The following is a 12,660-nucleotide window of genomic DNA, read 5'->3' on the forward strand; positions in this document are numbered from 1 at the left end:
CATTGAAATGGCATAAACATATTATGCAACTTGACCAAAACATGAAATTTTAGGCTCAAACTTAACATTGAGCTTCAAACCTAAGATTGGTCACATCTAGATTGAGTCTCAAACCTAACATTGGGCTCACGAGGGCCTCTACCCAACTCTCCACCCCTACCACCTTTACTCATGGTAAATATCTCACAAAACATCTACAAGATATGTACTCTGAGCACTACACCTACACAATTCGTGTAGGATTTGGACACACACCTCGATCCGCACCTTTGCTCTCCTCATCGCCATGATATGATGCACTACACCCCCACCCTCCGCTCCCCTCATCGGTGACCTCCAACCCTACCCCTCACTCCTCCTACCCCTCCCTCTGCCCCCCTCACTAGTGACCTACATTGCCCTCCACACCCCTCACCAACACCCCCCCTTCCCCCTCCTCTTCCCCAACACACACACAAAAAATCCAAGATTAAAATTAAAAACACATACCAGGATATTACTAACTTCAAAATGGTATGTAGAAACAACGTGGAGACTATAATGCAACTACAAAATACCATGACCAAGTGTGTGTCATGGGGTGTGATGGATTAGACTCCACCCTATGAATTTTTGCAAAGTTTAATGAACTTTCATTCTTACTACATTAACAATGGAAAAATGACATCTTGAACAAATTCTTATTGCTTATTCCACAAAACAATTAAGATGGATCACATCTCGACTACAATTTTAATGAACATACATCTATAAAACATATTTATTGTCCATAGTACTAATCCATAGTATGTGGTTCACATTTGGTATGATTTTGTCTCTTTGCATGTGGTTTGACTTCTTTTCCTCGTAAATTTGACTTAATATTTTTATGAGTACATTCAGTTCTTTATCATCTTAATTGTTGGCTTGGAGGGCTTCATGGTATACGTATTTAATTTTTAAGTTTTATCGTTTGTTAAAAACTGATGATCCTTCATTTTTGTTGAATTACACTCTTCCTTTCTTATAGGTAAGGGATTTATCTCCATCCAGTAATCTTAAAAAAAAAAGATGTTTGTAGGGTTAATGTTACATCTAAGCCCCTTGATAAATATTTAAGCATATTAGTAAAATTTAATAAAGACTCTTTTTATAAGGTGAGTCAAATATGAGGAAAGGTAGAAACTTGTCATTGTTGGCCTAAGGCAGACGTGTTGTTTAATATGTATTTTTCTACATTGCTACCTAGATAGATATTTAGGCATAGTGTTAAATGTAGTTAATCTAAAGTTGAGTTATTACATTGGTGTGAAAGGTTAATTATCCCCTTAGTAGAGCCCTGAGGGTCAACATGAAACATGATATTGGAGTCTTACTTCTTGGATTTTGAGAAGGCTTACGATAGAGTTGACTAGAGCTTCTTGAAGGGTACCATGACTAGTTTGGGATTTAGTGGTAGATGGATTTCTTCCCATATTCTCACTCAGCTAGCACAATGGTGTTGTGTGGAGGTAGAGAACCTATGTTTTAGCTATCCAGATTCATTTGTCAGGGTTGTCCTCCCACCATATCTTTTTCTTTTTGTGGTTGAGGCTATGGGTTACTTTTGTAGGCTACTAGTCAAGACAATTGGGGCTTTCTCTTCTGATCAAATAAGGGCAAGAGTTACTGGGATACAAAGTTTGTAGATGACACATCAATGTAATAGTCAAGGGAGATCTCCATAGTCTAACCATCTTTGCCTCTTCCATTGATAAGTTGTGCCTAGAATCAGGATTAGAGCAAACCAAAAGGTATTTGGACTAGTGCTACGAAGGATACTCTATTTTGGGAAGTTGACATAGGCTTCATTGTCTAGGGGCCTAAGGTATCTTCACAAGATATTTGGAAATGGGTTGATATTGATGTGTCCCTTGCTCAGATGTTTGCTCCTACATTGGAGAGTATATGAAGAAAGCTAGATTAAGAAGTATATCTAGTCTTTTTTTGGCTAGAAGTGCATCAGATGTTGTTGGCAACCATGTGGTATCTAGCTTCCTATTAGTGTTTTCATGCTCCTAGTATCACATGAGGAGATTGCTTACAAAGTTCCTATGGAGTGGGGGTGATGGTTTCAATGAACATTAGAGCTAGAGTATCTTGGGACACTATCACCCTCCCTACAATACAGGGAGGTATGGGGATCCTACATGCTAAGCTTGAGAGCAGAATGCTCTTGTTCAAGCTTCTAGTGAGAGAATAAACTCTAGGGGTCACCCTTAGAAGCAATTTCTACTACATGGTATTCTGCAGAGTACTCCCAAGGCAATTGGTCAATGGTTGGGAAGTGTTAGTTGGATCTTCTTGGCAGATCATCATACTCACACTACTTCTTGTCTAGTGAGAAGGCCCATTCAGATATGGGATTATTTTCATCAGGCACGTGTTCATGCAGTTCCTTCCACTAGAGAGGTGATAGCCAAACAACCATTTTTCCATAACACCTTGGTACAGTATTAGAGTGTTACCCTTGGTAATGAGCTCAGATCCAGGTTGGCAAGATGGTATGCCCAAAGTTTGACTAGTATTAGAGATTGGTTGAGGGGAGGTCAAGAGATTATGCAAAAGACTATTATGCATACTTCTGGACCCCTCCCATAGGTTGCTCTAACACTAGACTCTAGATCATGAGAGCCATCCCTTAGACATGGATAGAGTGCTTCATTGAGCCTCAAGAGGATTCTCATCCTATTTTTAGTTGGTCTAGATTGCTTAGTGAGCTTAGCATATGTGTAGGTGTGAGAGTGGGGCCTACACTTTTCTCATGTAACTTTGAAGATACTTCTCATAAGCTTATGTATGCAACTGATGGACTTGTAGGATCTTTACTAGCAAAGGATCAGAGTTATAGGCTATTTGGGGAAGTCATGGTCACTAGATCCTCCCAATTTTTATCAGAGAGGATCCTATACGGAGACTTTGTATACTCTAGTGGAGACCTTTGATAGAATTGGATTGGGATTTGGGGGAGTTGTATTGGCCATTGCCCACTAATTTAGATCCTTTGCCCTTTTTTAAGTATTAGACAAGGACCAGATATAGAATTCAATAAAGAGATATTCACCATGTATGCATGGATGTTCAGCACTGGCAATCACAGGGGATTATTGAGAAGCTCTAGTTGAGGTTCTAGATCCATTTTTGGGGGATCTTTAGAGATAGGAAAGTTTCATACTTTCTTTGGCTTACCATTCATAAGGGTGTTCTAGTGGGATCATGGTTACAAGAGATGGGCAGACCTTCTCTTTGTATGAGATATCAGCTTGCAAAAGACTCCTACAAGTATTGCTTGTAGAGCTATCACATTGCCATAGTGGTTAGGATGGATGTTTTTAAATAGCTCTCTTATATCACATCCGAGTCTTTTATTATGACATGGGGAGAAACTATATGAGATAGAGGGTTTGGTGCCTTTGCTTTATATGAATCTTAGGTTAGTGACCATGCTTTCTTTATGCAATGTTGCCTGAGATGTGGTCTTACATAGCTTAGCATCATGGATCCATAGCATTTTTTTAAAATTCCTATTCCAGCTCACGATTCCTTACCTTCTTCATAGGCTAGTTTGGCTTGGGAGGTGGTATCCAATATTACATTGTGGCAGATCTAGTGTTTGAGATGTGCACATGTTAGGTGGCCAACCATCTATTTTGCTTGATATACTGGCTTCTATTTGGGTAGACCTTATTTCCACCCTCAAGAGTCAGTGGGAGAGATGTATTGGGTCCTCTGTAGTGATGACTTATTCACGAGGACTTGGGATTGTTCCCTCTTTTTCATTTGATACCACTTGGGATGTCGTGGTAGTATAGAGTACCCCCTTGTCTTTCGTGTCATATTGTAGAGGTTAGGGATAGAGTTCTTACTCTCCCACATCTTGGGTAATGTCTTTTCTCTTACTATGCCACTCTTGTCATCTTTCCCATTGCTCTTGAATGGGAGGATGTTGAGCTTAGGGTCAGTGCCACCCTACCCCCTTCCTAGCCCTATTAGCCTTGGTCATTGTTGTTGCCATTAGTTGTGGTGGCTATTAGACTTTCCCATTTGGCAAGCCCTTACTCCTCTTGGTCATTGCCATGTTGTGTTCGTCATCCTACTTCATCTTCATAATGGGCCATTGCTCTTGGTCCTCTTGGCATCGTTACTCTTTGAATAGGCTCGTTGGCATGCTTCATGTTGGCCTATGGTCCCTGATAAATTGCAATTTGTTTCATAATTGTTCATCGATGACAATGCCAATATACTGCTCATAGATTACTAAACCCTGGCTGGCAAATTAAAGGCCGTGGTACCACAAGAACCTATCCTCGCTTTGGTTACAGCCACACAAGAACCCGCGTGCCTTATTCCGAGAGAGTTTCATCAAAGTAAATGTTGTAGCGCCAATACACACCTGACAACTAGGATGATGTACAAACTCAACACATTCTTTACTTGGCTGATGATATGATATGCAACTGTTCGGCATTCAACTCCATTGCATTCCACATAATCATCAAGTCCAGATCTAGGTGATGAGTCTGTACTGTAGGCATATCACCCACATGCACCAACAGCTCACAAGTCCTTGGTATTCCAATGCACCCACTCACATTCATGATCAGCATTAGGTGAATACGGTAATATTTTTTTGCACATTTTCTTCATATTTTGCATCCTGGCACACTAACTGCATGAGTCTATGCATCACCTAGTCCGTCCACCCATTTTCCCTCTGGGCAACACCCTCAACACCAATACCCCCCCCCCCTTTTTTTTGGGTTCTTTTTCCCCCTTTCCCCTCTCAAAATTCTGACAATTGTCCACCCGATGACTCGTCCCCTTACAACTATCCTGCTGGATTGTCGCCTTACAACTATCCTGTCGGATCATCGCCTTACAACTATCCCATCGGATCATCGCCTTCCTTCCATCCCACTGGATCATCACCTTTCTCCCATCCCGCTGACCGATTGCACTAGGAAAGAAGGGAACTCATTTTGGGGCCCATTAAGAAATTTGCTATTTACCTATTTTTGTTACACCCAAAATATGGATAATGCGTAGGATATGGATACTTACTGCAAAAAAGGCAGTCTAGTACCCAGGCTTCACATTGAATGCGAATATAAGATCCTCTATTTTTTGTGCAAAATTTGATGATTCTAACATCGTTGGTGCATCTGCAACAGGCAAAACTCCCAAATCGACCTCAGAGACACCAAAAACCGATGCCCGGAGCCCCAGAAAAGGGCAAAAATGCTTGGAATAGAAGATTTGCAATAGAATGCAATTTGGCCAGTTGGTCACCATTTGGGGGTTTTGGCCCACTCCGAACACGTCGACAATGTCAGAATCATCAAATTTTGCACAAAAAAACATATTTGAAGATCACATATGTCAGACCTAATAAAAGAGAGAGATTTTGAATATGACTAAAAACTATAAAAGGCACCCTATTCCCCTGGATTGCTGCCTTAGCAAAAATAATAAAATCTACAAAATTTTTGCCAGATTTTCCACATCAGGGGCCTGTTTCCATATTGCCTTCCAACCACCTTTTGGATGTCCTCATCCTCGTCCTCCTCCACTGACTCATTTATCACCCACCTACCTTCTTTCTTCCCCATGGATACCGACAACGAGTTTTTTGAATTTGAAAGGGACCTCGGACTCCACCCAAATCCATTGCCCACCGGCCCTTCTGAATCCCAAAGCACACCCTCAGGGACTATCAGAATGCCATCAGACATCTCAACAGAGGAGCTTCAAATAGAAGAGGAGATCTCCCCCAACAAGTCTCCCAAGCACAACCAGCAATGGCGGCTGCAACCACTCCCCTAAAATCATCCAAAAAGTGCATGCATCTCCAATAGAGGGGGAGTGGAGTACAAGGTTGTGAGGTCCCTGCTGATACACTCACAACTCAGAGAAACATGGCTCCAACAACTCAACAGCTGTGCAATCCACTCAAAGTATGTGTACGAGGGGAATGATTATACCCTCTAGTACCACAATGTGGCCACATACCTATCTCTCAAGGAGCCAGAAGTATAAGCATCCCTGGCAATGACAGGCCTTAAGCCCATTGCGGACCACCTTCCATGTCACCTCAACGTGAAGCTACTCGGGGGATTCTTCAGTGCCTACAACTCTAACTCTAAAGATGGCATTCTCTGTGATGCAGCAAGCACCCCCCACTTCCACCACCTCAATCTGGACATGGTATGTTGTGCCTTCGACCTCCCCATCATTGCAGACAAGTATTCACACAAGAAATACCTGCATGAGGCCCTCAGTAAGATCTACAAATATGACAAGAAGAAGAGAAAGGGCCGAATCCACTTCTCCGAGATAACAAAGCCCGAGATGGAGAAATCGGCAAGAGTGCTCCAGTGGTTGACCCAAGCCAACAAGCACACAAACCACCATTAATCGATAGTGCCAAACATCCTGGCAAGGTTTGCAGAGCCAAAGGTCACCAACTAAGTTGATTAGTTCTACACGCAGATGAGGGAAGACCTCAAGACACATGGTAATGTCCTGGGCAATTCGATGTTGTACATGCTCATACTTTACCATATGTTGGGGCAACAGCCACCTATTAGATATGGGCTAGCCCATAAGGCATCCATAGGACCTATTCTAGTAGATGAAGAGGTGACAGTGGCTGACCCCAAATGGCTAAGAAGCAGCCCTTGCCCCAGCCCCTCCAGCCATCATGCTCAACAACCACTTAACAGTCAACTACGAGAACAATAGAAAGACCATCAAGTGTAGGGATTCCTGAGGAGGCCAGCTGACCTCCGCCAGTCAAGCTTGAAAAGGGGCTCAGGGGCCCTCAGACAAAGCAGAGTATCTAGTTGGCTCCAAGAACACTCCTATTAGAACAGTTATGTCATCATTACAAGTAAGAGATGGATCCGCAAGCAACAAGTTAAAACTACACTTTTGTGGGTTACCTTGGTCAATGAGACACTTAAGCATGATCCTCCTGAGTATGTGATCATACAATTTTTCCAATCCTATGTGGATATATCTCCAAAGGTGTCACCACATCAAGTACTACCTCGGCAACAACCAATGGACCATGCAGTTGAACTCATTTCAGGTAATACTTGTTATAGAATTGTATTTCTAATCTTTTTTGTTATGGAAATTAGTTTATTTTAGTCCATAGAAGTTCATGGGATGTGGAAGGAGTCCTAGTGGAAGGCCTTGCATGGTTTAGTTGGAGATGCCTAACTAACATGTGTTTTGCCATGCTAGATGGTTAGTATTATGGGTGATTCCATGTTAATACTGATGTCGCTAGTGTTATTGGTGTTATGTTTGATTATTGCACTTTGAGTACAAATATATTGATTTTGAGATTCATTCAACTGATTGTATATAACTGATGTAATTGATGGCTTGAGTACAGGTGATGGAACTAATGATGAGAATTGGAGTTAGCGTGAGGGTACCGATTGAGGTGTCACATGGTGCATATTATATGGCCATGGATCAATTTTATATTTCATAGATAATGTAAAATTTGGTCAATATTTGTGGTAGAAGACATAAACCATTTTTGGATAAGCAAGCCAAAAGTGGCTTTGTAAAAAGTTTAAAGGGATTTGAATCACTTTGGATAGAGTAGTCCAAAAGTGGCTTTGTAAAAAGGAAATCAACTACTTTTGAAAAAGATGGATAATTTTTTTCTCCTTGTGCTTAAATGAAATATTATAAATACTCTAGATCTGAAAGCGTGAGCCACTCATCTAGGGATAAAGATTGTACCCAGTTAGTTGTCGTTGGCCTTGGTTATTTCATTTTTTTGAAGTGATGTTTTGTGATAATCTAAACGCCACTTGAAAAAAAAATTTTAACCAAGGCGCACAAGGAGACAATGACAAACAACTATGTACAATCTACCCCCCATCTAGAGCATTTATAATATTCCATTAAAGCACAAGGAGCCAAACATTATCCCTTTTTCCAAAACTAAGGATTTGGCCCATGGTCATATAATATGCACCATACGACACCTCAATCGGTACCCTCACACTAACTTTAATCCTCATCATTAGTTTTATCACATGTACTCAAGCTGTCAATGACATTAATTATTACAATCAATTGAACAAATCACCAAATCAGTCAATCACAATATAATTGCACTCAAAGTACAATAATCAAACATAATATCAATAAAATTAGCAACATCAGTATTAACATGAAATCACTGATAATACCAACTTTCTAGCATGACAAAACACAAGTTCATTAGATGTTCCCAATGAAACCATATAAAGCATCTAGTAGGACTCCTGTCACATCTAGTGTGCTCCTATGGAATACCCTGCCATAGTCAATACAACTAAAAAATAGAATAGTCAATACAACTAAAAAATATAATTATATCCTTAACAAGAAATATTGGAAATAAATTTTCGTAAGTACATCATAGGTTTTGGCCAAAAAATATTCTTATTTATGGGGACTTGATCTTCTGTTCAAGCTAATTTAGTACATGCAAACACTTTGAAGCATAGCATGATAAGAGCATTTGGACACAAGAGCATTTGTGGGCATGGACTCAAGGTAATGCCTTGAAGGGCACTCTAGTAATGCTCCATGACTCGAGTGAATAAAAAGAGGGAGTTTGGTGATCTTTGCTCAAGTTCTCATCTCGTGATAGGCACAACCTGGTGCTTATGTCTCCTTTGATGTATGTATAAGCATGGAATACGGTACCTTTGACCACCAAGGCTCTTTGTGATGAGATGACTCGAACATATGCTTGATCTATTCACGTGGAGGGTTTTGGTTGGCTCGATGCTCATGAGTGCTAGTACTTTCCATTGCATAGTGCTCATGACTACATGCAAGATCTTATGAGTGTACAACATAGATTTTGGTCACAAAATCACTTTGGTTAAGGTGGCTAGAGATTATTCTTGGAAGAAACTCAATTGAAATGAATTAAGCATTTAATGTGGTCCCTAATGCACCAAAGCTTGTGCTGCCATGCACAATTGCATGGCTCTATGCTATAGAGTAGGTAGGGGTCACAAAATGCAACTTTGCACAAAATATCCCAAAGAGGTGAGAACAATTGAATGCGATGAAAATGTAAGCTCATGAAAAATTGAAGATATAAGCCCATGAAAAAATGAAAAAATGAACCATATATGGCCAATTTCTATCTCATCTTAATCTATCCCTCTAAACAGTAGCATGCCGAACTAGGGAGGTGAGGAACTGTGGGGATTCTATAAATGATAAGGGGGAAAGAGAATTGTGAGGGCCTCTATAGGATGATTTGCATCATCATCGGTGGCACCCTCATGATGTGCTATACATTGTCTCTTTTGCTCACAAGATTCCTCTTCTTGTGTTATACACTATCTCTTTTGCTCACAAGATTCCTCACCTTGATGATGCGCTACACATTGTCTCTTTTGCTCACAAGATTCCTCTTCTTCTATTCTTCACAAACCTCATGGTTAGAGGAATTCTCATATCTATTAGCTTTGTTGCATCGATGAATTTGGTAACCCATTCCCCATGAATTCAAGGAGGTGAAAAGGATTAAAATGATGGAGGTGCAATGCAAACTAGGCTCCAAGCTATGAGTGAATGAAATGAGCATGGAGAGTATGCCCTTACATGGAAAAGACACTCTGTATTTAATTTAATGTTGAAGGATACATTTGAAATAAATACCATTTCTTGGTTGATTAACTAGGGTGTAACTTGATAAGATTTGGGGTAATGTTAGCTAGACGGTCAATATCAAACAATTTGATTAATCATAGGAGATAAAGATCACTATAGCTATACATGAAAATCATAACTTATCTTAGAGTTCTTTACCAAACTATATGTTGTTCCATGTTTCTCATTGTTCAAAAGCAATTGGGCCTTTTTTAATGTAGCTCAAAGGCCATACTAGTGGACATGAACCTTATTGATCAAATACATCCAACACATGGATTCTATCCAAGTCGCCACTCTTTATGAATTTAGGATATCACATGAGTGAACAGGTACATTTTTATATAATTACATGTATACTACATATAGGGTGTTTTTATAGTCCTCTAATAAAGTATGGATACAAGTAGGGAACTTGGAATATAGCAAGATAAATGTATACACACCTTAGGGGCCATTATCACACATGATCACAACCTTAATACATCACAGAGTGCCTAAATTGCCTGAAATATAGGTTTCTATACAGAGCCTTGAAGATTGGCATCATTAGATTTTTTAAATAGTGTCCATCCCAAAAGATTCTAAAGAGCCCACCTTTACATGCATAAGAATGCCTAGCTTACTGAATCAAATGGTTACATTCAAGGCAAATAGGATTTTCCCTTAAAATTTTACTAAGGGGGACATATTTGCCACTCTCCCTATTCGCTTCTCGTATCTATTCGATTAATTACACTCGCCCCCTCCCCTTTTGCAAATTTAGTAGTATCCTAATCGTTAATTAATCGCTTAATTAATGTCACTCGCCCCCACCCCTCCCCTTTCATCACCGCCTCTCCCTGCTCTCTCCTTCTGCTCCCTCCTCCCTTTGCTTCTTCTCCTTCTTCCTCTCCACTCTCCCCTCTCCATGTCCCCCTCGCTCGGCCGTTCCCCTCCCTCTCCTTCTTCCTCTCCACCCTCCCCTCTCCCTCTTGCTTGGCTCTTCTCCTTACCCCTCCACCCTCTCCATCCACTCCCTCCACTCAACCGTCCCCCTCCCTCCACTCAACCCTCCCCTGTCGCTTGGCTCCTCTCCTTACCCTTCCACCCTCTCCCTTAACTCCATCCACTTAACCCTCCCCTCTCCCTCTCCCTCCCCCTCTCTGCTTAGCCCTCCCCTCTCCCTCCCCCTCTCCCTTTTCCACTCTGCTTATCGTCGTGTAGTCGTTATTGATTACAGTTTTGCTCACTATTTGCGTCGCATTTCCATGCTCCCATGTGCTGTGAGGATCCACCAAGGACCTGTGCGTAGGATATGCCCATGTTCGCAGCTCTGTCTCAAAACTCTCCCCTCCCTCTCTGCCTCACTCCCCCCCCCTTCGTCCTCATATACCCACTGAGGGTGGCCATGAACCTTCTATACCCATGGATGCTTCTCCAAAACATGCCACCTTTAATCGATTTAATAGATTGCGTAAACATTGAACAGACCTTAATAGATCGCCCTACCTACGTTAATCAAACCCCTGCACCCCCCGCCCATGAAACAAATTAATTAATGCATAAAATTTTGACCACGAAATTAGGTTTGGCCATTTTTTTACTCGGCGACAACTATAGAAACCTTCTTTATTAGCCCAACTTCATTCCCTCACACTTTCTCCCCACCAAATAGCAATGGCACCCCTTGCCTTAGAATTTTTTCCTCTCTTGTATTCCTAGCGAACCCACCTTATCACAAACTCTCACTGCCCACTACTACTACCTCCCATTTCTCACCCTCATCCCAGCAAAGAATAAAGCTATTGAAGGAAGATCGAGGGAGAAACTATAGGCAATGTATAATGTGTACATATATGCATGAGCACACGTGTGTGTGTGTGTGTGTGCGCGTGCGTGCGAGTGTGTCCGCACGCGCATATGAAAGAAGCCAAGTAATGCACATTATGAAGTTAATCTATCCATTATATAGAGATTTGTACTTGTGCGAATTACATACTTGCTCCCATGGAAACACCATGGAGACCTTGTGCTCCATGTAGATATCCACATGACTCTTTGGCAAACAAAGGCTACAATATTGATCGACCATCAAGATGCAACTAATTGTTCTTAAGACTCAAGGTGGCATTGTAGAAATTCCATCCCATTACAAGTTTGAATCGATAGTTAAAGATGACTTATATGTGGAATTTTGAAGTTAGAGCACATAGAAAATATGTGGGGGGTTGGGTGAGAGGAGAAACAATGGGGTGAGAGCTTGCATAACACCAACGATACCATGGTGGGAAGGTTTAAGGACAAGCCGTACTTGTTCTCCATTTGCATCCCTCCTCGAAAAGACACATGCACACGTGCGTGCATCATCTTTACGAACAGAAACCTATGAGCAGCTTTATCCGAGCGTGTTTTTTAAGTGATTTAAAAAAATGGTATTTCTTTAGGAAACGTGATTTTTACACTTTTATTTTCACAAGAGCTAGATCGCTTTATTATATATATATATACGAAATAGTCACCCATTCACTTTCACATAATACAAATTTTCTTGTTCATAGACATCCTTTGTCCCATGTTATTACGTAAAAAGAATCTTGAAAAATAATTTCTTTAAGAAACATCTCTCACAATCACTACTCTCAATGTAATAATATTATACATATATAATTACTTATTAAACACATTTATGTCAATATGACGAGCTTATGTATTTACTCTCATAAAATATATGCAAGATTTTGTAAAATATAACCTCGTAGATGTGCTCAAATGGCATTTTTCAATCAATTTGAGTGGTTGAATGACTATATTTGGACATCGGATGTGAATGTTATGTCCCTTTTAAACATGTAGTGTCGCCTTGGGAGACCTACTTCAAAGAGGTTTTGCTGTGGCGAAACTACCTTAGATGGCTTGCTTCAATGATGTCTCTCTGGAGAAACCTTTTCAAGAGGGATTTCAATGTCACCCCCTATTTAA

Source organism: Dipteris shenzhenensis, chromosome 2 (assembly GCF_047967505.1).
Source record: "Dipteris shenzhenensis isolate YYH24624 ecotype China chromosome 2, Dip_SZ_1.0, whole genome shotgun sequence".
NCBI lineage: Eukaryota > Viridiplantae > Streptophyta > Polypodiopsida > Gleicheniales > Dipteridaceae > Dipteris > Dipteris shenzhenensis.